Consider the following 27023-nt stretch of genomic DNA (forward strand, 5'->3'; position numbering starts at 1 on the left):
TCATACATTTTCCAATAGGTTGTAAACCTATTGTTAATTAGACAACACAGCTTTTATTTGGTACTTAAATGAATCGTCTCCCTTTCTTCTCACACTCTTGAATATATCATATTCTTCCACCTCTGTCCACTCTTCATCAGACCTAACATAAACACTCAGTTCTGTTCCACTGCATCTGCATTTCTTTATGAAGGCTGCTGTGTCATGTAAAACTTATATTACATAAATTTGTATGCCTTTTTTTCCTCATTAATACATTTTTGTCGGTTTAATTTTCAGACCCAGCCAGGTAACATAAAAGAGTCAAGAAAAATATTTTCCTCTCCTACACCTATTTCTTTTACCACTGTGCCAGTCCCAACATTTAGTATAGTCAAAGCTAAAGTAGGAACTCAAAAGCATTTATTGGATGAACGAATGTACACATGAACACATAAATAAATGAATGAGTTATTTTTATCCCATTTTTTTGTAGATGAGAAAATCAAGGCCCTGGGCATTTAAGTAACTTGCTCAGAATCATATAATCAGTAGAGGTTACAGTTGGGATTCACATATGAAACTATGGGACTCCAGAAGTCCAGTGTGAAGGAAAAGGGTAAAGGCCATGGGGTCATTTCAGGGCCAAGTGCACAGTAGGCATGTTGTAAGCACTTACTGAATTGGTTGATAATGTTTAAATGTATTTTCATGAGTACAAGCAACCAGAAGATTACAAGCATGGTTTTAGTTTATGAAATTTGTTTAAAATCTACTGGTGTCCTGGGGTGCCTGGGTGGCTCAGTTGGTTAAGCATCTGACTTCGGGTCAGGTCATAATCTCATTGTTTGTAAATCCGAGCCCCATATCAGGCTGTGTGCTGACAGCTCGGAGCCTGGAGCCTGCTTCAGATTCTGTGTTTCCTTCTCTCTTTGCCCTTCCCTCACACTCTTTTTCTCTCTTTCTCTCTCTCTCTCAAAAGTAAATAAACATTAAAAAAATTTAAAAAATCTACTGGTGCCTGGGATTGAGCTTTGGGATTTCTTAATAGTGAGGCCTTGTAGTAGAGGGTACTATTGACATGTAGCAAGGAGGGCAGAATGTTTCTGTTCATGTGCTACTTAAATGTGCTACTTAAATGTGAATTTCCAAAGCTAATTCTCCTTACACATCTAAAGAGCTTCCTCTGGGCTTATTTCCTTAAACTACCTGCTGATGGTGCTTGGTTACCACCCTAGAGCCCAGAGCTGTTCTCAGAAATGAATGTAATTCAGTGCTCCTTTGTGAGGCTATTATTAGGAGGACCTGAAACTGGTTTAGGAAGCATACTGTTCAAAACGAAGCCCTTTACAAAGAGAATGGGTTGGCCTGGCTGAGGGAAATGGGGAAGTGAGTAAGAGCCACTCTTGTGGCTTAGGTTCTAGCTCTGTGTTTATGATTTCCAAATTGATTTATAATTTTTTCCAAATTGATTTATAATTTTCATATCTCTCACACAAGTCTCATCATTCCAAAAACTGCTAGATATTTCCCACAGACCTCTGTCTACCATGACGCTAAACCTAACATATTGAAAACAGAACACACCACATTTGTGCCCATGAACCAGTCTTTCCTTCTGGCTTTCTCCATCAGTGGCTCTTTATTCTTTCACTTACTAAGCTCCAAACTGGAGTTTTCTAATACTCTTATAATTCATATATGCTGACACTTTTCCATAAATTTCCTTCCTCCTCCCCCTCCCCCTTTCCCAAGTGCAAGCCTCTATCTATCCTCAGATCTTGAATGCTAAAGTAGCTTCCTTGCTGAAGTAGCTTCTCTCTGCTTTCAGGCTCACTTTCCTTTTATATCCCTGCATACTACAGCCAAATTTATCTTACTAAAATCCGGTTTTCATGTCCCTTTTCAGGTTCCAAATCTATATTATCTTCTTATGGCTTGGACTGGCTTTTCCAGTTGTTCTGTGAAGATTTCATTCCATCAGAAATTAATAGGCTTTAAGTAAAAAACAGATTCTGTGATCAAATGTCAGGGAAATGCTAGGTTGACAAAGTTATGAACCATTTCTTTCCTGCAGGATAACTCATAGCTTTCATATGTCAATATGTGTTAGTATACAGTGTTTTCCGAGATTGATATTTTCACAGAACCTTTTTTGGCCGAGTATTTCATTGGTCTAGGTCTTCATGCACCACACTTTGGAAACATTGGTCCACAAATTCAAATCCATACTCCCTGTGATGGTTAATTTTATGTGTTAATTTGACTGGGCCATGGAATTGTTAACCCTAAAAATCAAACGGCCAATTATTTTACCAACAAACAAATAGCAGAGAATTGCAATCAGGGACAAGCAAGCTACAGCAACATCATAGGCAACTCTGCTGAACAAAGGAGAGAAAGCCTCTTTTGTTCAGGAAATCGGGAAGTTGGGAGCTCTGAGTTATGACTGTCTCTCATTGGCTGGGCTGTTGTGGGGGGGCAGCAGGAGGAGGAAACCCTTTTTTCCCCCCTTCTGGGATGGTAAAGTAGTGTCCACCTGCAAGGTCCCTCTCCCTGTTGGTATCTGCAACTGATGAGGAGTGGTAGGGCATGAGAGCTCCCCCTGCTGGCCTTCTCCATTCTAGTGAGATTTCCCTTTATTAAATTTCACAAGATGCCCAGATATTTGGTCAACCATCCATTAACTATGTTTCTTTGAGGTTGTTTTTATTTTTATTTATTTATTTATTTTTTAATGTTTATTCTTGAGAGAGAGACAGAGTCAGAGTGCAAGCGGTGGGGGGGGGGGGGGGGGGGCAGAGAGAGAGGGAGACACAGAATGTGAAGCAGGCTCCAGGCTCTGAGCTGTCAGCACAGAGTCCGACTCAGGGTTCGAACTCACGAGCCATGAGATCATGACCTGAGCCAAAGTTGGGCACTTATCCGACTGAGCCACCCAGGCACCCCTATTTTTTTTTTAAGTTTATGTATTTATTTTGAGAGGGCAAGGAGGGGAGGGGCAGAGAGAGAGGGGGAAAGAGAGAGAGTCCCAAGCAGGCTCTGCACTGTCAGCACAGAGCTCCATGCAGGGCTCAACCTCACGAACCGTGAGATCATGACCTGAGCTGAAATCAAGAGTCGGATGCTTAATGGACTGAGCCACCCAGGCACCCCTGTGAGGGTGTTTTTAGATGAGTTTAACATTTAAGTCCATAGATTGAGTAAAGCAGATTGCCCTCCTTAATGCGGGTGGGCATCATTCAATCAGTTGAAGGTCTAAATAGACCAAAAATTCACATCCTTCTATGAGTAAGAGAGAATTTCTCCTGCCTGAACTGCCTTCAAACTGGGACATCAACTTTTTCCCCTCTTCAGACTCAAACTGGAATATTAGTTTTTCTTGGGTCTGAAGCCTGCCAGCCTTCAGACGGGAACTACACTGTCAATTCTCCTGGGTTTCCAGGTTCTAACTTATCCTGCAGATCTTGGGAATTCTCAGCTTCCAAATCACATGAGCCAATTCCGTATATCTCTACACACACACACACACACACACACACACACACACACACTATTGGTTCTAATTCTCTGGAGAACCCTAATACACTCCCATCTTTTTCTCCAAGGCAGTTTAAGATCAGACTCCTGTAATACCTGTGTATCTCTTTCCCAGCACATACCTCTGCTCTAGGTAAGCTGGTCTCATTATTTCTACATGCCCTTTGCAGAATTCACCTCCAAACTTTGTCCAAACTGTTTCTTTTGCTTATCTATGGCTCTTCCTTTTCCTGTTTGTTCACATTCTACCCATCTCTCTCTCTTTCTCTCTCCCCCTCCTTTCTTCCCTTTCTTTCTAACATTTTCTTTTAAGAAAATAAATTTCCCAAAGACAAGTCGTGCACAGCATTGACTTGCATTCATTGCTAAGCACTGTGCTCTGTGGGAAGTGGCTAGAATGCTAATCCACTAGAAATTCAAGGAAGAAAAACCTAGAGGAAGTTCCCATTTTAAGAATAGTTTTAAAAAGTGAGATTCTCAGTCTTCTAATTCCTAAGTGCTTTCCCCCAGAGACATCTACAGTTACCGGTTTCTTTTTTCTCTTGTTTCAAGATCCAAGTTAATTCTCATGATTGAAAATTAGAGTCACTTGCAGAGCAGTTAAGATTCTTGAGGGCCAGGCTGCAACCTTAGACCATGTACATCAGATTCTCGGGGCGGGAGAAACCCAGGCATCAGTATTTTGTAAAGTTCTCCATTTGATTCCAGTGCATAGCAAGGACTGAGAACTAGTGTGAAGTCTTCTTGATCAGAAGGTACTGAGTCCATGGCCCTTTTGGTATGTGCCATACAGTCTGGCTTGTGGTGATCTCATCTTATTAAAAATGGGAGCCTGTGGCTTACCTGGTGGTGCTCAAGGAAGAGAATTTCTCTAGTTCTGAAAGTCAGTTTGAATATCCCTCCCACCCGTTCTCCTCTCAGGTATGGAGAGCAGTGGTTCTCTCTGGCAAGCATGAGATTCACCTAGAGGCCCTACTCCTAGAGTGTCTGAATCAATAGGTGTGGTGGGGGCAAGAATTTGCATTTCTTAAAAAAAAATTTTTTTTAATATTTATTTATTTTTGAGAGAGAGAGTGAGTGAGCAAGGGAGGGGCAGAGAGAGGGAGACACAGAATCTGAAGTAGGTTCCAGGCTCCAAGTTGTGAGTGCAGAGCCCGACACAGGGCTTGAACCCACAAACCGTGAGGTCATGAACTGAGCCGAAGACGAACACTTAACCAACTGAGCTACCCAAGCGCTCCAAGAATCTGCATTTCTAATGATGCTGGTGATGGTGACTCTCTTGATCTGTGGACCACATCTTGAGAACCATTGACCAAAAGGACGAGGAAATGGAGCCCAAGTGGGCCTAATATGGCCGCTTGTGCCTGAGGAAAACCTAAGAGATTGAACACAAAAGTAAAGGCTGGCTAAAAATACTACTTAACATGGAGGTTACCAATTGGTGGCCCAAACCCTAAATCCAGTCCATAGATGGGTTTTGTAGGGTCACACAATGTTTTCTGTTAATGAAAATAGTTCATACTTAAAAATCAGGGATTTACACACACGCACACACACACACACAAATATTTAAAAATTTTAAGAACAGTAGGTTGGCAGCAAGGGGCCCAATTTTGTATGTGCATTCAACTTTAATCAACAAGGAGTAGCTGCTTTGCTCTCCAAATCAACCCAGCCCCCAGCCAGCCTTACAAATGAATATACCATATGAGTGAGCCCAGGCAAAATAGAAGCAGAAAAACTACAGAGCAAAGCCATAAAATAGTGAAAAGTAATATACTATTGTTGGCTTAAGCCACTAAGTTGTAGGATGATTTGTTACATAGCAATAGCTAACTGATATAACAATTGGCAGAATTCCCACAGGCCTGCTTCACTCAATTATGTTACCTTCCAGGCCCCTGTAGGCAAGTGAGTTTCCAGCCTGGGCCTTTCCCTACAGAGCACTAAGATAGACTTGAAAACCTTTTCCACATCCATTATCCCAACAACCTCACAAGGTCAGCTGGTAATAAATCCATTTTGCTGATGAGGAAACTGAGGACTAGCAAGCTAAAGGATATCCCTAGAGCGACATAGGAACAACAGGGTGAGAATCCATCACTTTGCGCTTCTGTTTCAGTGCTTGCCCCCTTTCCTCCTGGGCAATCAGCTGTTAGTCTCTCAAGGCCAATAGACTTGACAGCCACTAAAACCAAACTGTGTAAGGTAACAGGGTATGATGTTTTCAAGAAGGGGAGCCCTCTAGCTAGTCTTTATTTATTAATTTTTTAAATGTTTATTTTTTGGGGGGGAGGGGGGAAGGGGGGAGAGAGAGAGAGAGAGAGAGAGAGAATGAGAGAGAGAGAGAGAGAGAGAGAGAGAGAGAGAGAGAGAGAATGAGTGGGGGAGGGGCAGAGAGAGAAGGAGACACAGAATCTGAAGCAGGCTCCAGGCTCTGAGCTGTCAGCACAGAGCCTGATGTGGGGCTCTAACCCATGGACCATGAGATCATGACCTGAGCTGAAGTCAGATGCTTGACTGACTGAGCCACCAAAGCAGCCCTAGTCTTTATTTATTGAGAATACTGACTGTGAAGGGCCTTAATATAGTGACCACTACATAGAAGGGCCTTAATGAGAGCTACTTGTTATTATATACTCCCCCTTCTATAACATCCTTTGATATCCTCTTCTGTCTTTCCCTACTCACCAGACTGCCATCTGGAGAATTTCATCTGTCTTCTAAGATCTGGTACATTTTCTGTATCTCTATTACAGCACATAATTATAGTGTATTATATATTTAAGAAGTTTTTATCTTTATTAAAAATGTTTTTATTTTCAAGTAATCTCTACATCCAATGTAGGGTTCAAACTCACAGCTCCAAGATCAAGAATTGCATGCTGTACCAACTGAGCCAGCTAGGCACCCTTAAATGTTCAGATTTTTTTTTTCTTTAAGTGGGCTTCATGCCCACCATGGGGCTTGAACTCACAACCCTGAGATCAAGAGTAGCATGTTCTACTGACTGAGCTAGCCAGGCACCCCCTTTATTATATTTTTGATGTATCCCTCTACTCCCTCAGATGCTGGGTGCTTTCATTTTAGGGGTTATAGATTTCCTTTTTATTTCCACAGGACCTGGACCAAAGTGGATGCTGAATCAGTGATGATCAAATGGAAATGAAATTGAATTGCAGAGTTGCAAGATACATTCAGTCATAGTCTAGTTTGACTCCTATAATCATCATCCTGCAAAAGCAAGTTTTGTTATATCATTTACCCATATTAAAAATAAAGAAACAGGGGTGCCTGGGTGACTCAGTCAGTTAAGTGTCTGGCTCTTGATTCAGCTCAGGACATGATCTCATGATCTCAGATTGAGCTAGTTGTTAGCACAGAGCCTTCTGGGGATTCTCTCTCTCCCTCTGTCTCTGTCCCTCACCTCCACACACATGTGTGTGCCCGCCCATGCGCATGCTCTGTCTCTCAAAATAAATAAATATATATTTTTTAAATAAAGAAAACAGAAGGACAGATATCATATGTTTTCACTCATATGTGGATCTTGAGAAAGTGGACAGAAGACCATGGGGGAAAGGAAGGGGAAAGAAAATAGATACACAGAGGGAGGGAGGCAAACCATGAGAGACTATTAAATACAGAGAACAAACTAAGGGTGGATGGGGTGATGGGGGAGAGGAAATATGGGTGATGGGCATTGAGGAGGGCACTTGTTGGGATGAGCACTGGGTATTGTATGTAAGCCAATTTGACAATAAATTATATTCATAAAATAAAACAAAACAGAAGCTCACTCTACTAAGAACTTCTTTCCAATTGGTGATACTTAGGTGATATTTGTTAGGCTTTCCATCAAGTAGTTGACTGTTATTCTTTGCTTTTCTTTATAATTTTTCTTTACAAGTTTTCTCCTTGATGGCAGACCCTAAGCCTTACTTAGATCTCTATGCCCAGCATGAGGTGTGGCAAGTGGTAGACACTAAGTAAGTGTTGACTTGAATTTAATTCCACTTCTGTGTTAGAAGCTATGTCTGGTTACTGATGTGGGAAACAAAGGCAAATGAAAAATTAAATTCCCTTACTGCCTACAGCCCATTGACAAGTCCTTGAAACAGGCAGTGATATTTCTCTAGGAGCTCAGCTGCCTCCGTGATGACACTTTGCTGAAGGCAAAAAGGGAATCTTAGCTTAATGTTATCCCAACTCCCCAGGATCCTGTACGTACTTTAACATATAAAAATTCCTTTGGAAACTTCCTTTATCTCTACCCCCAAGATATATGTTGGCACTGGTACTCCAAGCATATGGCCCACTGATACACATCTGAAGGGTCTCGTGACTGAGCTTTTACTGAACAGAAAGAAATGACCTTTTCCTAACAGCAGCTAGCCCTTCAAGGTCCTGGAAGGAAACCTTGTTTCCAAAGTACCTTAGAGACTTATGCTATCCCTAACCCCTCCCAACCTGAAGAGTCACTCTTCACAACCCCAGTGCAGCTCTTTTTGCCCACAGGTCCTGCCCCCATGCTTTAATAAAATCACCTTTTGCACTGAAGATATCTCAAGAATTCTTTCTTGGCCCCCAGCTCCAAACCCCAACACTTCAAACCACATCAGTACGACTTTAAGGAAATGTTTGAAAGAGCTATTTAAAATTTGCTTATGATTAAGTCCTACTTTCAGTCTGTCAGAACATTAACCAAACATTGTCTCGCTCTTTTATCACAGATTGGATGCCTGGAGAGAGAGACTGAGACAGACAGAAGACATACACAGAGAGAGACTGACTGACTTGTATCTTTGAGAAAAGAAGGACACAGAAAATTGCAGGGTAACCAGACCCTGTCTGAGAGAGAATTCTTTCTTTGTGCTAACAGTGGAGAAATGCGGGGCTGTCATATGAGGAGCAGTCTTACTCTTTGTGTATCAGGTAAGGCAGAAAAGAGAAGACTAAGGTTCAAGGAAAGGGAGAATTAGAAGTGGCCAAGTGATTGAAATCAACAAAAGGACGGCCAAGAAATATGAGAAACGAAGAGGAAGGAAAGACTGAGAGGGCGTTCTGTCAATAGCATTTAAAAGAGAGTAAGGAATGTAAAGTGACCCGCTGTGAGGGAGCTACAAGATACCATCTGTGTTCTTTTCCCTGTGAGACCCTCTCTTCTGAAAAGAATTGTCATCCTCAAGCCCCGAACAGCGCTGCACTATTTTGTTGGTGATGTTGCTTTTAAAATGTAGACTATGATGTTATTTTAAGAGTTCAATTAATCTGCGACAACATTCCAGTATTTTGTAAAATGAAAATATGCCGAGTCATCCTGTCAAGAGAGAGGATAACCTTCAAGAAGCTAGGGTATTTTTTTCCCTATCATCATGGTTGCCAATTTTGACAGGGAGTTACCCAACGTGCAAGGAATATTCCTTGGTGTTAGCAGTGGGTTCCATATCATGTTTTGAGCTAGTATGGTCTTCTGGTCTAGAGCCATTTGTGTCTGAAAATGATGGTTGTAGTAACAATTTGTCATATTCTCTTTGTAGCAAGTTCCTTTTGCTCATGAGCCTGTTATTATTGAAGAAGCATTTAGTTGTAGGTAAATGACCCTTGCCTTCTGTCTTTAATTGAAACTCAGCCTGCTACAGTTAATATGTTTCATTACTCACTAAATCTTGGGGGGAAAACCTAATGTGCTATAAAAGCAAAGGAAACAAAATTAATTGATTTCAGCACACATTTTTCCTATGCGATGGAGCCAGCTGTCTCTGAAGTAGAGTGCATATGAGTAGCTGGCTGTGGGCATGTATGCTTCTATGATTATATTCTGTTGTTTTTCAAAAGGAGCTCTTTTGATATTCTTTATTATGTAATCTTCCTCACTTTCTTACCAGTATCTGTTCAGTTGTATAGTTCTGTTTTGAGAAGAATAAACCTTTGGTCTATATGAAAGGGAGTCTGAGACCTGTCTGTAGTCACTTCTTGGGCATGGAGTGTGGGCTTGATCTCTGTATTAGGAAAAGAGGTGCAAGAGAACCTCACTAAAAGGGCTTTTACCACACTGTGTTAGATTAGTATTTTTCTGTAGTAGTGACCCAGCACAGGCTCCTCAACAACTTGAGAGAGAGCAATTCAAGTTGTATCAGTTAGCTATTGTTGCATAAAAAATCACCCCACAACTTAATGGTTTAAACCAACAATAATATATTACTCTGAACTATTTTCTGCTGTTGGTTTGCCTGGGCTCACTTATGTGGCTATATTCAGTTGTAAGGTTGCTGGGGGATGGGCTCATTTGGAATAGCAGGAATGGCTGGGCCTCATTGTCTGTGTGGTATTTCATTTTTGGCTTCATACCACGGTGGTCTTGGGGTTCCAAGAGTATGAAGGTGGAAGATGCAACACCTTTGGAACTTACACAGCATCACTTCTACCATATTCTGTCAATTCAGAATTCAGAAATTCTGAATTACAAATACAGACACAAATTTGCAAGTCTCAAGATCAGCTCAATTTTGAGGAATGGGGAATCTACCTCTCCTCTTGCAATATTTTGAGGAGCCTCAAAATATTGTGGCCAAGTTTTTCACTCTACCACATGGCTAGTTATCTAGGAGAGAATTTATGGGATATTTGGGATTGGAAAGGGTGGTCGTATCTGGGTTTTGAGTCTCAGACAACTGAGCCAGCTGTCTCTAAAGTGTAGTGCGTATGATGGGGCACCTGGGTGGCTCAGTTGGTTGGGCTTCCAACTTTGGCTCAGGTCATGATCTCAAGGCTTGTGAGTTTGAGCCCCGTGTTGGGCTCTGTGCTGACAGTTCAGAGCCTGGAACCTGCTTCAGATTCTGTGTCTCCCTCTCTCTCTGCCCCTCCCGTGCTCATGCTCTGTCTTTCTCTCTCTCTCAAAAATAAACATTAAAAAAAAAAAAAAGTGTAGTGCATATGAAAACAGCTGGTGTGTATGTGTACGCCTCTATAATTGTATTCCAAATTCAATCCACATCATAGTAATTGGGCAAATTGCTTCGAGTCTCATTTCTTCATCTTTAAAATGGGAACAGTAGCCTCTCACAAAAATTGTGAGGACTAAATGAGAGATAATGTATAGAAAGTGCTTTGTATAGTTCCCAGCACATGGTAGGTGCTCAAATAAATTGTAGCTAATTTTACTCTTAAATTTTCTTTTTTAAAAATCCTTTGCTATTTTTGTTTGTTTGTTTTACAAGTAATTCACATTCCTAGCATGAGAAATCATGAAAAATAGAAAAGCAAGAAGAGAAAATATATTTCAGATTACCCAATATTTTACCACAGATTTAGCCACTAACAGTCTTTTGGTGAATTCCTTTAGATTCTAGACTTTTTTTTCAGTGCACATGCACATATGAATGAGTGGTAGAGAAACAGAGAGAGACACACACATACACACAGAGAAATATTGGTGTGTATTTTTAGATGTATACATAAAAGTTTTAAAAACCAGAAGAGTACTTGTTACTTTTTATTACTTGTAACCTCCTCACCCTGGCATTTGTATAGGGCAGTCTCAATTACCCAGTGTTTTTTGTTGTTTTTTGTTTTTTTTTTAAAGATTTTATTTTTTAAGTAATCTCTACACCCAGTGTAGGGCTTGAACTCACAACCTCAAGATCAAGAGTTGTATGCAAGGGGTGCCTGGGTGTCTCAGTCATTTAAGCATCTGACTCTTGATTTCAGTTCAGGTCATGATCTTACAGTTTGTCAGTTCGAGCCCCATGTGCTTGGGATTCTCTCTCTCTCCCTTTCTCTCTGGCCCTCTGCCATGTGCGCGCACGTTCTGTCTCTCAAGATAAATAAATAAAAACTGTTTTAAAAAGTTGCATATTCCACTAATATAGCCAACCAGGCGCCCCTCCGTTACTCGGTGTTAAATAGTACCTGACTCACAACCTATCATTTTAGTCTTCTCTGGATCCCAGATATCAAGGCAAGAGCTCATACCTGTTACCAAATGTGAATTTCCCAGAGTGAATCCAGGAAACACCAGAATCCTCAGATGCTGTGAGAAAAAAAATTCTGTGGTCAAATAAGTTAGGGAAATGCTACATATTTTCTCTTCTAGTTTTTGAGCATCATAGATGCTCATTCTTTTAAAAGATTTATTTTTTATTTTTTAGTAATCTCTACACCCAATGTTGGGCCCAAACTTCACAACCCTGAGATCAAGAGTCACATGATGCACCAACTGAGCCAACCGGGCATCCCCATTAGATACTCATTTGTGATTTAATAAATATACAGTTAATTAATACCTATTAAATATGTGAGTAAAGCATGTTAAAGGCTCTGAGAACTCCTATTGTAAAGCATCCTGTTTTCTGTCCCCAAATTTCCACATTTATAAGTATTTTTCCTTTAATTTCATTTTGAAAAATAATATACAGTAAAATTAACATTTTTTTTGGTGTATACTTCTTTGAAATTTTACACATATGTGGATTTGTATAACCATGACCACATTCAGAGAATAGTGTTATTACACCCCCAAACTCCCTTGTGTTACCCTTTTATAATCACATCCCCTACTTCTCTAACCCCTGGCAACCACTGACTTTTCTCTACCAATATAGTTTTCTTTTTGACATTTCTCTTTTATAAGAATGTCATATAGATGGAATTATATACTATATAGCCTTTGAGACTGGCTTTTTTTATTCAGGTAATACCTTTTGAGACTCACCCATGTTGTTGCATATATCAATTATTAGGTCTGTGTGTGTGTGTGTGTGTGTGTGTATGTTTAGGTCTTTGTTATTGTTGAATAATATTCCATGTTTATTTATACTGTTGAAATATATCTGGGTTGTTTCCAGTCTTTTGGTAATTATGAATAGATCTGCCGTAAACATTCATGTACAGGTTTTTGTGTAAGCATAAATTTTCACATCTCTACAGTGAATACCAGGAATGGGATTTCTGGGTCATTTGATAAATATATGTAAGCAAACTCTCTTCATTTGTGTAATACCTGTTAAGATCCAACATGACTAGTATTTGACAGAATGCATTTCATAGGATGCACTTTGGGGAGAAGAGCTTTAGGAAGGCCTTGAATGCTGTGACTTGTTGCTGTTTTTGAAAGTCAAATGGACCTCACATCCATTCCACACACCCAAAGTTTGCTTAGGCTCAGCCAGGACTCCCACCACACTCTCACTTATTGAGGACCTACCGCCAGACATCTGTGTTACAATCTCATTTAATTTAACCCTCTCATGATTTTGCAGGCGAGGAAACTGAGCCCCAGAGAAGCTCACAACCTCCCCAAGCTCCCATGGCTGGTAAGTAGCTGAGATTGGAATCTTTGTGTCTTAAAGTCAAGTGCTTCTTTTGCTACCCCCTCTACCTGTCTTTTTCTTCCTTTCCCTCTTTGGACATTGTTATCAGGGTCTGTAATCAATTGTGTTAGACCAGGGTTGGCAAATAAAAAACACAGTCGCTATCACTTCCCATTTCATGACAGACACCACTAATTTAATTTCACCTCTTTCTTGCTCAGCTCTGATGCAACTTTCTCTAGACCACTGTCAGTTGATTGGAGTTAGTTAGCCCTTGAGCTAATAACCATTTGCTGTTTTGTTCTTGGACTTTGTATTAGTTATCTATTGCTGTGTAACAATCTCAAAACATTGTGGCTTAAAAATAGTCAATATCATTTATGATCTCTCATAATATCTATGGGTCAAGAAATCAGATACAGCACTTCAGAATGGCTGTCCCTATCCTGCTATGGCTGGGGGCACAGTGAATTAGCAAGGACTCTTTGAGAAAGTGACATTTAACCAAAAATGGGAATTTATCAGTTCACCTGAGAAATTCATGGGGATGAATGTGTAGTGATTGGATGCAGGGCCCCAGAGTATGTTCTCAGGGTAAATTTTCTTTCTCTTCTGGTCTGCCTCTGATTTTGGCCCTACCTTCTGTGCTGTTGGCTTTATTCTCAGGCATGCTTTCCCTGAGAAAGACAGTCTAGATGGACAGCATCAGCTCCAAGCTTATCTTCTACTGGCTTAGCAAGCTCAATAGACCAGTTATCTCTTTGCCTATGGCTCCAGAATAGTTACAAAGTTGACACTTGTCTTAGTCCTTTTCAGCTGTTTTAACAAAATACCACAGACTGGGTAGTTTATAAACAACTGAAATTTATTTATTACCGTTCTAGAGGCTGGAAGTCCAAGATCATGATGCCAGCAGATTTGGTGTGGCTGGTGAGGACCCACTTCCTGATTGGTAGAAGGTACTTTTTTTGGTGTATATTCACCTGATAGAAGGGGTAAGGGATCTCTGGGGAGGGGGGGGGGGTGAATCTCTTTTATAGGAACCCTAGTTACATTCATGACCTAAGCACCTCCCAAATGCCCTATGTGCAAATACCATCTTTAAGGGTTAGGATTTCAACATATAAACTTGGTGGGGCCTGAGGACACAAATATTCAGACCATAGTAATGCTGACTGGCCTACCTTTGGTCATAGACTCACCTCTGAGCCAGTCACTGTGACATGGAATCCAGGCCTGGCCAGTAGGCAGCCAATCCCTCTTGAACCCATGAGCCGTGTTGGGGAAATTTGTTCCTCAAACGGATGAGATGGGCTTTGTTGTCAGAAGAGGGCATGCTAGGCAATGACAGTAGATGTTCCCTGTGCACAGCGAGGTACCTTTTGACCCTGAGGACATTTTCTCATCTCTGCTCCCCTGTTCCTATCATGGCTTTTCACTCAGCTGCTTCCTGTCACGCTCATGTTCCTACTCTACTTGTAGGCTTTTAGTTTCCCAGGAGGACCATTTAAAGGCACATGTACCCTTTCATAGTTGAAGGTCTAGTTCTTGATTCCTGATGCCTTGATTTACTTCCATGACTGCCTGTATTTCTGATTCCTAGTCTGCTCAGGATTTGAAGGTCACAGAGCACTTTGGCTTGAGTCTTCATTTTCTGGACACCTAACCTGTCTCTCATAATTAGGAAATGGTTACTCCCTAATCTGTGGTCTTGACTCTGGGCCTCTTGACTCCTTAGTCTGTGCTGTCTATAAACCCCTTAACCCCTTGCATTTTGCTTTATTTTTTCACTGTCCCTTGTTACCACCTACTTCTTGGTTTCATAGTATCCCTTGGGTCAAATTATTTCCTAACAGACATCTGCTGACCAGTTTGCTGGCCTTTGCCTTCCATCAGCAGGCTTCTCTCTCTCTCCCTTTCTTCATTTTGAGGTTAAGCTGAGGTATGGTATATTTAGCCTTCGATTAGGAAGCAGAAGCCCTGAGTTCAAAACCTGATATATGTGGCTTTAGGGAAGGCTTTTTAATCTTTCTAAGCCCTAATTTTCTCATCTATAAAATGGAAGAATACTATCTACCTCACAGCAGTGCCTTGAAGATTAAACAGGAGAATGTAGATATTGCGATAATAGTCGGTAATAATTGTAAAATGCTAATGTTTATATGTGTGTGTTTAAAGCAAGTTTATTTTTTCTCCCTTCTTTTTTTATATATTTATTTATTTATTTTTAATGTTTATTTATTTTTGAGAGAGAGGGAGAGGGAGGGAGGATGCCAGCAGGGGAGGGGCAGAGAGAGGGAGACAGAAAATCTGAAGCAGGCTCGGCGCTGTCAGCACAGAGCCTGACGTGGAGCTTGAGGCCACGACTGGTAGGTTCATGACCTGAGCTGAAGTCGGGTGCTCAACTGACTGAGCCGCCCAGGTGCCCCTATGTTTTCTCCCTTCTAAGCATCTTTCTTTTATGCATTTTCTCCATTCAAGCAGCTAGGCTATTCTATGCTCGTTAACTCAGGAAAGGAAATGTCAGAGCAGAAAAAAACAAAGAGGAATCTTTCTGGCTTTGGCTTTCAAAAGCCTAATGCCCTCAGGAGAACATTGAAAGCCCTGGACTGGTCAAAATGAGTGGAAGCAAGGGATTTGAAGAGAGGGCGAGAGCTTCTTCAGACTGGTAAAAGTCCACTGTTTGGGCAGAGGTGCCGGGGTGGGTGGAAGGAGGAGAGACCAAGGCAGGTGCAGGGGGGTGTAATGAAAGCACAGGTGCAGCAGAATGAGAGGGGCCCGTGCCCTCCTTTCTAGATAGAGCCCTGGGGAGCAGAAAGGACATAGCTGGCAGATTCTGGGTTCCCAAGGTGACCCACAAATAGTGCTGGGTTGGAAGGGGTCATGCATCCTGGGGATGAAGGACACATCAGTGCTGATCACTGAGGATTGAAGCCTGTAGGCCTGACAAAGGTGATGGTGATTTCACTTGACAACCACATAGATAGATGACAGCAAGGACCAGAGGGCACTTCTGTCCTACCCCCTCCCTGTACCACGATTCTCCATAAGCACCTAGAACCTAGAGGCATTCCCTGAAGGTGGGAGGAAGTCTTCAGATTAACTGAGGTTATGTTCTGCCACTCTGGTCGAATAGGGGCTAAACATGAAGTTGAGTTTAAAAATATTTTCTATCTGTGTGGTAGATTGAGACCCATACGCACTACCACAGAAAGCACTTAGCCTTTGTCTGTAGGTAGGCACCAGAGTGTTTACCAAGTATGAATTCAGATGTTATTGAGCCTCAGAATGTATGTAACATACATACTTGATGTTTGGGGTCTGGTGCAGCCATTCCCTACATCAGGGGTTCTCAGGGTCTGGTCCCAGGACCAGCAGGACCACCAGAGTGTTTACCAAGTATGAATTCAGATGTTATTGAGCCTCAGAATGTATGTAACATACATACTTGATGTTTGGGGTCTGGTGCAGCCATTCCCTACATCAGGGGTTCTCAGGGTCTGGTCCCAGGATCAGCAGCATCAGCACCACTGGGCATTTGTGAGAAATGCACGTTCTCTGTACCCCCTTCCCCCCAGAACTACTGAATCAGAAACTCTTCAAGGACGTTCTAATGCATGCTAGAGTTTAAGAGCCAAGTTTCTCAGACTCAGTCAAACACTCAGTTTACAATTTGGTACTTGACTAGCGTCGGCTTTAGGCTAGCCAGATATTTTAAATGTTCCACATGAGGACAGGAGAGCTTCTGATTTCCCCCAAAGCTTTCCTCATAACCATACCCCTTTTATTTCACTTCATTGAGGATCCAGCTCCTGAGAGGAAAACAAGGGAGGCTGGAAAGAGACCCTTTATTTAGTAAATGGGGGAGAGGGGATCACAGGCAAACATGATCTTAAACCTTTACCAAATCTCCAAGGAGCCGGTGAACTTCATAGGGAATGATTTTGTGGCCAGGCAAGGTCCTAGGGAAATTTATGGCAGAAACATTTCCCCATTTCTGGGTCAGGAAATGATAGCACACGGATGGAATTTACAATGGGAGTGTGAATGGAGTGGCCCCACCCAGGCAGCCCAGCAAAGGCCCCTTTTACTGGCTCTATTCAAATATAATGAGTGCTCCCCAGGCTCTCCTGGCTGACTGCTTTTTCTTTTTCCTCGATTGCTTTCACTTTTTCACAGAGGACTGCCCCGCTTGTGGTCCACTTGGGACTGGGGTGAGCCTTGATTTGGCAGGAGAAAGGAAGAAGTACACGGTGGCCTACAAAATTGAATTGCTCTGCCTCCCTGGCCCCTTTCCTTGAATAATAGGCCTTTGTGCTTTGAAATGTAGGGAAGTCCCAGTTTCTCAGGCTTTAAAAAAAAAAGCAAACCTTCCTAAAACCTCTTCTTCTGCCTTAAGATGCTTAGCAGGGAGTAGTTAAGGGGCAGAACAGTTATTAAATCAAATGTTTCTTTAATAATTTTAGAAATTGTTAGGATAGCTGATTTCTAAACAAATATATTCTGTGCGTTCCTTCAGATGGACAAAAATATTGGCTCAACTTAAAAATCCAGCTTAAAAAAAATCATATGAAACAAATCTCTACATTAAAAAAAAAAAAAAAGCCCGAAAAAGTATTTTTGGCTCTAGCCAGTGACCCACTTTTATGAAATATTTGACAAAGCAAAATTGTATTACCAGAGAGGAATTCAGACAGCCTTTGGAGTCTGTTGAAATGGGTTTTTGATAATAGGCGTGACTTATTTTAATTTTTTTAATTTTTATTTTTTTATTATTTTTTAAATATGAAATTTATTGTCAAATTGGTTTCCATACAACACCCAGTGCTCATCCCAACAGGTGCCCTCCTCAATACCCATCATCCACCCTCCCCTCCCTCCCACCCCCATCAACCCTCAGTTTATTCTCAGTTTTTAAGAGTCTCTTATGGTTTGGCTCCCTCCCTCTCTCTCTCTTTTTTTTTTTTTTCCTTCCCCTCCCCCATGGTCTTCTGTTAAGTTTCTCAGGATCCACATAAGAGTGAAAACATATGGTATCTGTCTTTCTCTGTATGACTTATTTCATTTAGCATAACACTCTCTAGTTCCATCCACGTTACTACAAAAGGCCATATTTCATTCTCTCATTGCCACATAGTATTCCATTGTGTATATAAACCACAATTTCTTTATCCATTCATCAGTTGATGGACATTTAGTCTCTTTCCATACTTTGGCTATTGTTGAGAGTGCTGCTATAAACATTGGGGTACAAGTGCCCCTATGCATCAGTACTCCTGTATCCCTTAGGTAAATTCCTAGCAGTGCTATTGCTGGGTCATAGGGTAAAACTATTTTTAATTTTTTGAGGAACCTCCACCCTGTTTTCCAGAGTGGCTGCACCAGTTTGCATCCCCAAATTTTTAATTTTTAATTTTTTTGTCCCCATTCTCCTGCCTTCCTCCTACCAGCCTAGGCATGATTCAGATCATTCCATCTTATAACTGAGCCAATGAACCAACGTGAGTTTGCTCCTTGGTGAGTCACAGATACACTAGGTGGAATTGTCACCCAAAGTAAACTTTATTTGCATCAAATAAGGAGATCACGGCGGGGGGTGGGGGGGGGTCGGGGAATGACTTCCAAAGCAGTGACTCCTTGAGCAAGGGTGAATGGGTTCCTTATTTAGGCTTAAGATGAATATTTACATAAGGGAGGCTTGTCATGGTACGTAGATGCAGTCATAAGGAGGCACCTGCGCCTTCAGGAAACATGCCTATACATACATTGTGTTATGTAAATAAAGCTGTGGTCCTTCTTGGATGGAGATTTTAGTATTACAATGAGGTAAAGGTAGTTGTCAGTCATTCTAGAGGTCACTTGGTGGTCCATCTGCATAGGCATGAGTCTAGGGTTACTCTGAAACGGGTCTGGGTGGTCTGGGCCAGCTGGAGGTCTTGTCAGGATTGCCGCTATTATTTGAGGGGTGGTTTTGGGTTCCATTTGCCTGAGTTAAGAGATAAGCTAGAAAGAAGAGCTTAAGGAAAAAATGTGGGACAAAGGTCGACGAGTATAAGCAGGTGGGCAGCAAAGGTCAGGTCTCGGGGTCTAGCTGGTGACACTGTTTTCCTTTCACTAATTTTATCCTTCTGTTTCAAAGGTGTATGTTAATAATAGCATTCCAGGGGCGCCTGGGTGGCGCAGTCGGTTAAGTGTCCGACTTCAGCCAGGTCACGATCTCGCGGTCCGTGAGTTCGAGCCCTGCGTCAGGCTCTGGGCTGATGGCTCAGAGCCTGGAGCCTGTTTCCGATCCTGTGTCTCCCTCTCTCTCTGCCCCTCCCCCGTTCATGCTCTGTCTCTCTCTGTCCCAAAAATAAATAAACGTTAAAAAAAAAAAAAAATAGCATTCCATCCTTTTTTTTTTTAAATCCTGAAAACAAATTATATTGAAAAATCATTACCATCATTTAGACCCACATGTGTTTCAGTGGTTTAAGTATATTTGAACATCTTTGATTTTCATTTTATTATAAAAGATATGATTTCACCATTTATGTTTTTGAATTTTATGGAATGTGGCAGAAGGTTTGATATTCTTTAATCAAGGACTATTATTTGTCTCTTTGGCTGGGGTACTGGAGGCCAGGCTCTGAAGCTAAACTTGGAGTAAGAGGTTATTATCTGCCCCTCCAACAGCCATTTTCCTTTCTTCAGGTTCTAGCCCATATCTGTGTTTTCTCCTCTCAGCAGGTGTTGTCTGTGAGCACCACTCCCAACTCTTGGTCTCCATCTGGCCAATCAAATTATTAAATCCTTTGTCCCACCCCCCAGCATGAGGTTAGGTGAAAACCACAGTGATTTCTTTAGGGATGGGCCACATAATGCAGTCATAACCAATGAAATACAGCCAAGGCTTTTCTGGGATTGGCTGGAGAGAGGCAGGTGCCCTCCTTCCATTGGTTCTTATGTCTGGGAAAAGGTGGGACTGGAGGTGCAGCAGCCAGTTTGATACCCTGAAGGGAAAGACTGAAGCTAGGGCAGAGGCTGGGGACCTTTGAAGAGCCCAAGGATGAATGAAACCAACCCAGCTGAAGATAGAGCTAAGAAATGGAGAAAAATTCAGTCCCAGTGACATAATTTGAGTCCTGTGCCTGAGTCCAGCCCCCTATCATTAGAATGTTTAGTTCTTCAAACCAACAAACCTCCTTAGTTGCTTAAGCAGATCAGGACGGATTTTCTATTGGTTGCTTTTTTAGTGGTTTTTAGTTGTTTTTTTAGTGGTTTTTCTCAGGCAGGTCTGGAGTCCAAAGGTGCTAGGAATTTGCCAAGACACAGCTCCAGGTGTTGAGGATGAGGCTTGAATTTGGTCATCAGAACTGGACCCCAATGCCAGGCCGCCTTCCCAACCCCATCCCGCCTGGTGGAGGGGGAGGGGTGACTCAGTGTTGGTTTCTGTAGAGGAAGGCTATGTCCTTGCCATCTCAGGTCAAGTCTGTCCTGGGAACTAGGAACAGGACTGGACTTGGAGGTGGCAGACCACAACCCTTCAGTTGTTTTGAGAGAAGAGGGAGGTTGGGCACATATTGTCAAGGGCTATAGTAAAACAGAAACTTCATGCTGTGTTACATCTCTTCATTTCATGGACCCTTTATTCTCTCCAGGGAATGTGTCTTTACTTTGGATCTCTGCTGCAAACATCTTCCCACCCTCTTGTGGTCTGCTGAACTTCTACAACTGGGTTAGACAACTCCCCTCAGTGTTCTTGTAGGCTCTTTTATGTAATGGGCATCACATTTATCATCCTGTATTTTTAAAAAATGTGACCATATTTGGAGGTATGGCTTTTATTTTTTTATTTTTTAATGTTTATTTATTTTTGAGATAAAGAGAGACAGAGTGCGAGCAGGGGAGGGGCAGAGAGAGGGGGACATAGAATCTGAAGCAGGCTCCAGGCTCTTAGTTGTCAGCACAAAGCCCGATGCGGGGCTTGAACTCATGAACTGTGAGATCATGACTTGAGCTGAAGTCAGATGCTTAACTGACTGAGCCACCCAGGCACCCAGGTGACAATTTTTGTTTATCTGTTTTGAGAGAGAGAGAATGAAAGCGAGTGAGCATGAGTGTGGGGAGGGACAGAGAGAGAAGAGAGAGAATCCCAAGCAGGCTTTACTACACTCAGTGTGGGGCTTGATCCCATGACCATGAGATCATGACCAAGAGCTGCCTGCATAACCAACTGAGCCACCCAGGCTCAGTGATGACAGTTGCCCCAGTGGTGACAATTTTTAATGGACTGATGAGGGAAGTCTTCATGGGAAGGTGGCATTTAAGTAGAATTGAAGGAGTTGAGTGAACAAGCCATGTGGATATCTGGGGGAGATACTTTCCAGGTGAATGGAACAGCAAGTGCAAAGGCCCTGAGGTGGGGGCTTGGTGTGACTGAGGAACAGCAAGGCAGCCATTGTGGGTGGAGTGGAGTAAGCACCAAGGAGAGGAATAGCAGTTGAGGTCAGCATGGAATTGACAGGAAAATAAGGATCAGAGCTATTTCAGTTATTTACTGCTGCATAAGGAACCACTTTAAAACTTAGTGATTTAGGGGTGCCTGGGTGGCTCAGTTGGTTAAGCGTCCGACTTCAGCTCAGGTCATGATCTCATGGTCCATGAGTTTGAACCCCACGTCAGGCTCTGTGTTGACAGAGCCTGGAACCTGCTTCAGATTCTTTGTCTCTCTCTCTGCCCCTACCCTGCTTATGCTCTGTCTCTCTCTCAAAAATAAATAAACATTAAAAAAAGTTTAAAAAATTAAAAAAATTAAAAAAAAAACCTAGTGGTTTAACATAATTTATTATTTCTCATGATTTTGTGGTTTGATTAGGTAATTATTCTGTTGGTCTCATCTGAGGGCCCTCTTGTGCCTGCTAGGCAGAATGCTAGGATGGCTGGGCCTCTCTCCTGATGTGGTTCCTCATCATTCATGTGTCTTGCTCAACCTTCTTATGTGGCAACAGGGTACCAAAAGGGAGCATTCGAAGGGGACAAGCCCCGGTGTGCAAGTGCTTATCTAGCCCCACTTTCATCACATTTGCTCATCTAGTATTGGCCAGAGGACCCATATAGCCAAGACCAGAGTCAGTTTAGGAAGGGACCACATGAATACCAGGGTGCAAGATTCAGTGGGGCCACCCATGGAGGTTCAGGGATCCTTGTTTCTAAATCTGTTGGAAGAATGGGGCAAGGGTGTACATGATTGATGGGCTCTGAGGTTGGACTTGAATAGAGGACAGAGCCCAGGTCAAGAATGTTGACCACATTCCTGTGATCTAGTTGACTAGCTTTGTCCTTTGGTAGAGCCAGGGAATCACTGGAGAAGACTGTAGTTCCCCACTGTTTCCATCAGCCTCCACTTCCATTGATATAAACAATTGGTATCATCTCGGTTGTATTTAAGGTACTTTGCAAACACAGTTTCATGACAAGTCCCCAAACTCGATTTCCAACTAGACTGCTGCCTTTAAGCTGCACCTAGGTAGGAATTTTGGAGTTACCACTGACCCTATAAATAAAAGGAAATGAGATCTGGTGAATCCATCAGGTGAACAAATGCCATTCATCTGAATTTGAAAGGAAGAGAGATGAAACTACAAGGAAATGGTAGTTTGCCAACATGATAGTTTACTGATTCATACAGCAAATATTTGGAGAGTACCTACTGTGTGTTACCATCACTTAAAAAAGACTGCAGAGAGGTCTTGTAGAGGGGACCCTGAAATCTATGCCTTGAGTCTCATTTAATAATTGGCTCTCAGTGATACCTTTGTCAGGTATTCATAGAAAACCTTTTATTTTTTAATTTTTTTAAATGTTTATTTTTGAGAGAGGGAGCGTGAACAGGGGAGGGGCAGAGGGAAGGACAGAGGATCAGAAGTGGGCTCTGTGCTGACAGTAGTGGGCCCTACGTGGGGCTTGAACTCATGAACTGAACTGTGAGATCATGACCTGAGCTGAAGTCAGACGCTTAAGCGACTGAGCCTCCCAGGCGCCCCCATGAAAAATCTTTTAGACAGGTTTCCTTGAATTGTAGTTTCCTTTTATCTCCTTACTGTCCATAGCCTTTGGAATCATTTCAGTGCTTTTTTTGATTATTATTATTTTTTTAAGTTTTAAAAAATTTATTTATTTTGGGAGAGAGAGAGCAAGTAGGGGAGGGGCAGAGAGAGAATTCTAAGCAGGCTTTGCACTCTCAGCACAGACCCCATCATGGGCTGGAACCCACGAACCGTCAGATCATGATCTGAGCCAAAATCAAGAGTCAGATGCTTAACCAGCTGAGCCACCCAAGCTCCCCTGATTGTTTTTTTCTTTAAAAAACTTTTTTTTAAGTTTATTTATTTTTGAGAGAGAGAGAGAGAGAGACAGAATGTGAGCAGGGGAGGGGCAGAGAGAGAGAGGGAGACAAAGAATCCGAAGCAGGTTCCAGGCTCTGAGCTGTCAGCACACAGCCCGACGTGGGGCTTGAACTCATGAGCTGTAAGATCATGACCTGAGCCAAAGTCGGACGCTTAACTGACTGAGCCACCCAGGTGCCCCATTTTGTTTTTCAAATTAAAAGTTACTTTATAAACTTTTTTCTTGATTTTATAAATGATATATATGCTTGTTGAAAAATATCCAAACATATAGACAAGTGAAAGAAAAGATTATAAATTTTTTTTGAAATTCTATTCAGAAGACACTACTGTTAACATTTTTGTGATCTGCCTTCAGGCATCCTTCAGTGAATATACATGCATGATGCAATAAATAGGATCATGCTGTAACCTGAGTTTTTAAAAATCCCATTTTGTGAATGTGCAAATTTGTTCAATCCCACATTGAAGGATATTTAAGTTTTCCAGTTTTGCAACTAGGATTAAGTAATTTTTTTGATTCTCTGACTTCACACCTGCCCCTGCAGTTTTTCTGTTTTCTTTGTTTGGAAGATATTTCTACTTTGCCGAAGATACCGTCTATGTAGGCTGTGTGTGTGTGTGTGTGTGTGTGTGTGTGTGTGTGTGTATGTCTTGGCAGTTTTGATCATTGATGAACATTTTGTTGAAGACCTCAAATAGGAGCTTCTGAATGGTTTTCAGGTAATGTATGATAAGTTTTAAAGGCCTCCTTTGGGGCATCTGGCTGTTTCATTTAGTACAGCATGCAACCCTTGGTCTTGGGGTTGTGAGTTCAAGCCCACGTTGGGTGTAGAGCCTACTTAAAAACATAATAAAGGCCTTTTTCCATCTTTTCCTTACATGTAGCCTATATTTGGCTAACTAAAACACCTCCTAAATAGTTGTGTGGAGGGTTCCTGGGCTGGCCATCTCCTTCCACACTGTTGAGTTGAATTGTGTGTAACCATGGTTACCAGGCTTGCTACCATTACGTCCTTAAAGTGCTTTTCCAGCCCCCGTGGCCCCTGGCTTGCCTGTGTGTTCAGAGGTTAAACTACCTCCAGAAGTTTGGTGCCCTGGCTGTGGGTGGTGAAGGTATGTGTGTGGGAGGAGTGAGGAGGGCAGTGATAGAAGCTAGCTGAGGGGCGCCTGGGTGGCGCAGTCGGTTAAGCGTCCGACTTCAACCAGGTCACGATCTCGCGGTCCGTGAGTTCGAGCCCCGCGTCGGGCTCTGGGCGGATGTCTCAGAGCCTGGAGCCTGTTTCCGATTCTGTGTCTCCCTCTCTCTCTGCCCCTCCCCCATTCATGCTCTGTCTCTCTCTGTCCCAAAAATAAATAAAAAAAAAAAAAAAAAAAAAAAAAAAGAAGCTAGCTGAGACTGTGTGGGCTTCTGCCCCACTTCTTGGCCCTCTTCACCCCTGAGACTTAATTGTGAGCAGTGCACTGCCATTGTAACACTTGTCACATTGCGTACTAATCTTTTGTTATGTGACTACCTCCCTGCCTGTGGCTATGAGCTTCCCAAGGAGAGAGACCTTTCCTATTGGTGTGTGTCACCCAAGTAGCCTGTGCAGTACCTGGGAAACATTTGTTAAATGAATGAACAAATTGAGTGATTGTCTGAGTGAGTGAGTGAAAAAAATGCAAGACAAATCCTGATATTACAGCCAGACCATGTTTGGGTGCTCAGTATGGGGAAAGAAGAGGGAGGTGGGGAAGGCCAAGGCATGGAGGAACACAGCCTTAAGTATGTGGGCTTTGGAGTGAGAAAGCCAGGGCTCAAATCTGGGCCGGGCTACCTACCAGTTGTATAACCTTGGGCAGGTCACTCAACTTTTCTGCACTTAACTTTCCTTATATATTATAAAAGGATTATTTCAAGTAACAGATTGATTCAATAAATATTTATTGAGTACAATGTGCTAGACACTATTCTAGGTGTTGGGGAACCAGCAGGGAGCACAGTCTTTTGTGGCAGCCATAGAATCACACTTCTCGGAGCAACTTTAAGAAAGGGGTGCAGTTAGCACCTGTGAGGGGTGTAGTTAGCTTCAGCCTCCCTCCCCTGCTCCACTGTGTTCATGCTGAGGCTGCGGTGAGGGTCGTAGGGCACTGCAGCCTGGGCTTTTCTCAACCAATCCTTCCTTCCCTCTGTCTCTCCATAGGTGTCACACCTGCATCAGGGTTGGAGGCACACCTGCCTATTCCTGCTCCTTCCCCCTTTATCCTTCTCATATGTTTCTCCCAAGAATTCCCCTGCATGTCTAATTCTGTTTTGGCATCTGCTACCTGGAAGGCCCAAACCAATAGCTTTGTTCTCAAGAGCCTTATCCAACAGAAGTCAAATAAAACATATCTCTGAATGTTGTTGTGAGGATGAAGGAGATGATGTTTGAGAACGGCTTAGCAATAGGCCGGCACCCCATAATAGCTCAAAGATGTGCACTGTTGTTGCTGTTATTGTTATCTTCATTGATTTTGTTGCCCAGGTGAGCAGGTGGAAAATGGTATCTTTCAGGTATCAGTTTCGTGAGTTGGTTTAACCCAGTGGACTGCACCTGACCCCAGGGAATTCTTCAGAGTTTCTTCAGGAATAAGAGGCTACAAATAGAAATGGCAAGCCCCAGAAAGATGCTTTGCAGCTTTCAAGGACTGAGCATGAAGATTCCAGAAGAATCTTCTGATTCTAGGAAGGTCTGAGTGTGGAGGGAGAGAAGCCTAAACAGTAGGCTTTGAGCTCTGTTCCTCACTGACAGTAGCAGTTGCCACTCACTGAAGCTTGGAGGGAGAGCCATGGGGCAGAACATGGTGAACATGAGTATAAGAGTATGGAGTCAGGCTGCCCAGATTCAAATCCCAGACCTGCCACTTACTCCCTATCTCCCAGGCTTGTTATGTAATTTAAGGTAATAAAGGTAGAATGGTCAGCATAAAGTGTCTGAACACGGTTAGTCTCCTTCCTTTCTCCCACAACGTTTTCATTCCATTATACTTGGAATAGTTAACATGAGTGTAACTTCTTTGGGTTGGCAAATTATGGCTGGTGCCTGGGCTGAGTCCCTGTCCTGATTCTCTGTGGATTATTGGGAAGAAGAGGAAAGTCTCACAAAAGAAAGGAGGGAGGGCCTTTGGGCACGGAAGAGGAATAGGGCTTTTTCCCTGGACCAGTATTTATTGAGGAGCCACCATGTGCCGGCCCCTCTCCTGGGTGCTGGGTTTATGAAGGTGATTAGGACCCAGACACCATTCCTAAGGAGTTCAGATACCAACTTGGAAGCAGACAAACGGGCATGTAAATAGTGCAGTGGGTCCCATGTCAAGGCAGACACACAGAGTTTGGGAGCATGTGACCATGGGTATAACTGTTTTTGACATTTCTCCCCTCCCAGAGTGGGTGACACTTCCATGGCTCCTAGATTTTTTTATAGCGTACAGTCATACTGTTGGTATTCACTCTTAATTAATATGCATAATATTAGAACAGGGCCTATCATGTAAAAAAGTCCTCAAAAAGTGTTAAATTAATGGGCATAAAGCTTCAATTATGCACTCTGAGTAAGTTCTAGAGGTCTGCCCTACAACATAATGCTTACAGTTGACAATATGGCACTGTATTGTGCACTTAAACATCTGTTAAGAGAGTAGATTTTTTTTTTTTTAAGTTTGAGAGAGGGAGAGAGAGAGTGCACAAGCTGGGGAGAGGGACACAGGATGAGAGAGAGAATCCTAAGCAGGCTCCCCAGTTGGCAGGGCTTGATCCCAGGACCCAGGGATTATGACC

General features: G+C 42.4%; 1 long non-coding RNA gene across 2 annotated transcripts in view; it reads left to right on the forward strand.

The window, feature by feature from the left end:
* LOC147583485 (uncharacterized) overlaps positions 1 to 27023 on the forward strand; it is a 54400-nt gene that overhangs the window by 16423 nt on the left and 10954 nt on the right. Inside the window, exons 3-5 of one of the 2 annotated variants that reach the window (XR_015248265.1) lie at positions 8256 to 8457; positions 12783 to 12836; positions 13718 to 13792. This is a non-coding gene — a long non-coding RNA (uncharacterized LOC147583485). Of the gene's footprint in view, positions 1 to 8255; positions 9469 to 12782; positions 12837 to 13717; positions 13793 to 27023 lie in introns of those variants that run through there. The other variant, XR_015248264.1, reaches the window with a different exon arrangement.

Source organism: Puma concolor, chromosome A2 (assembly GCF_028749965.1).
Source record: "Puma concolor isolate L17-30 chromosome A2, mPumCon1.1.hap2, whole genome shotgun sequence".
Lineage (NCBI taxonomy): Eukaryota > Metazoa > Chordata > Mammalia > Carnivora > Felidae > Puma > Puma concolor.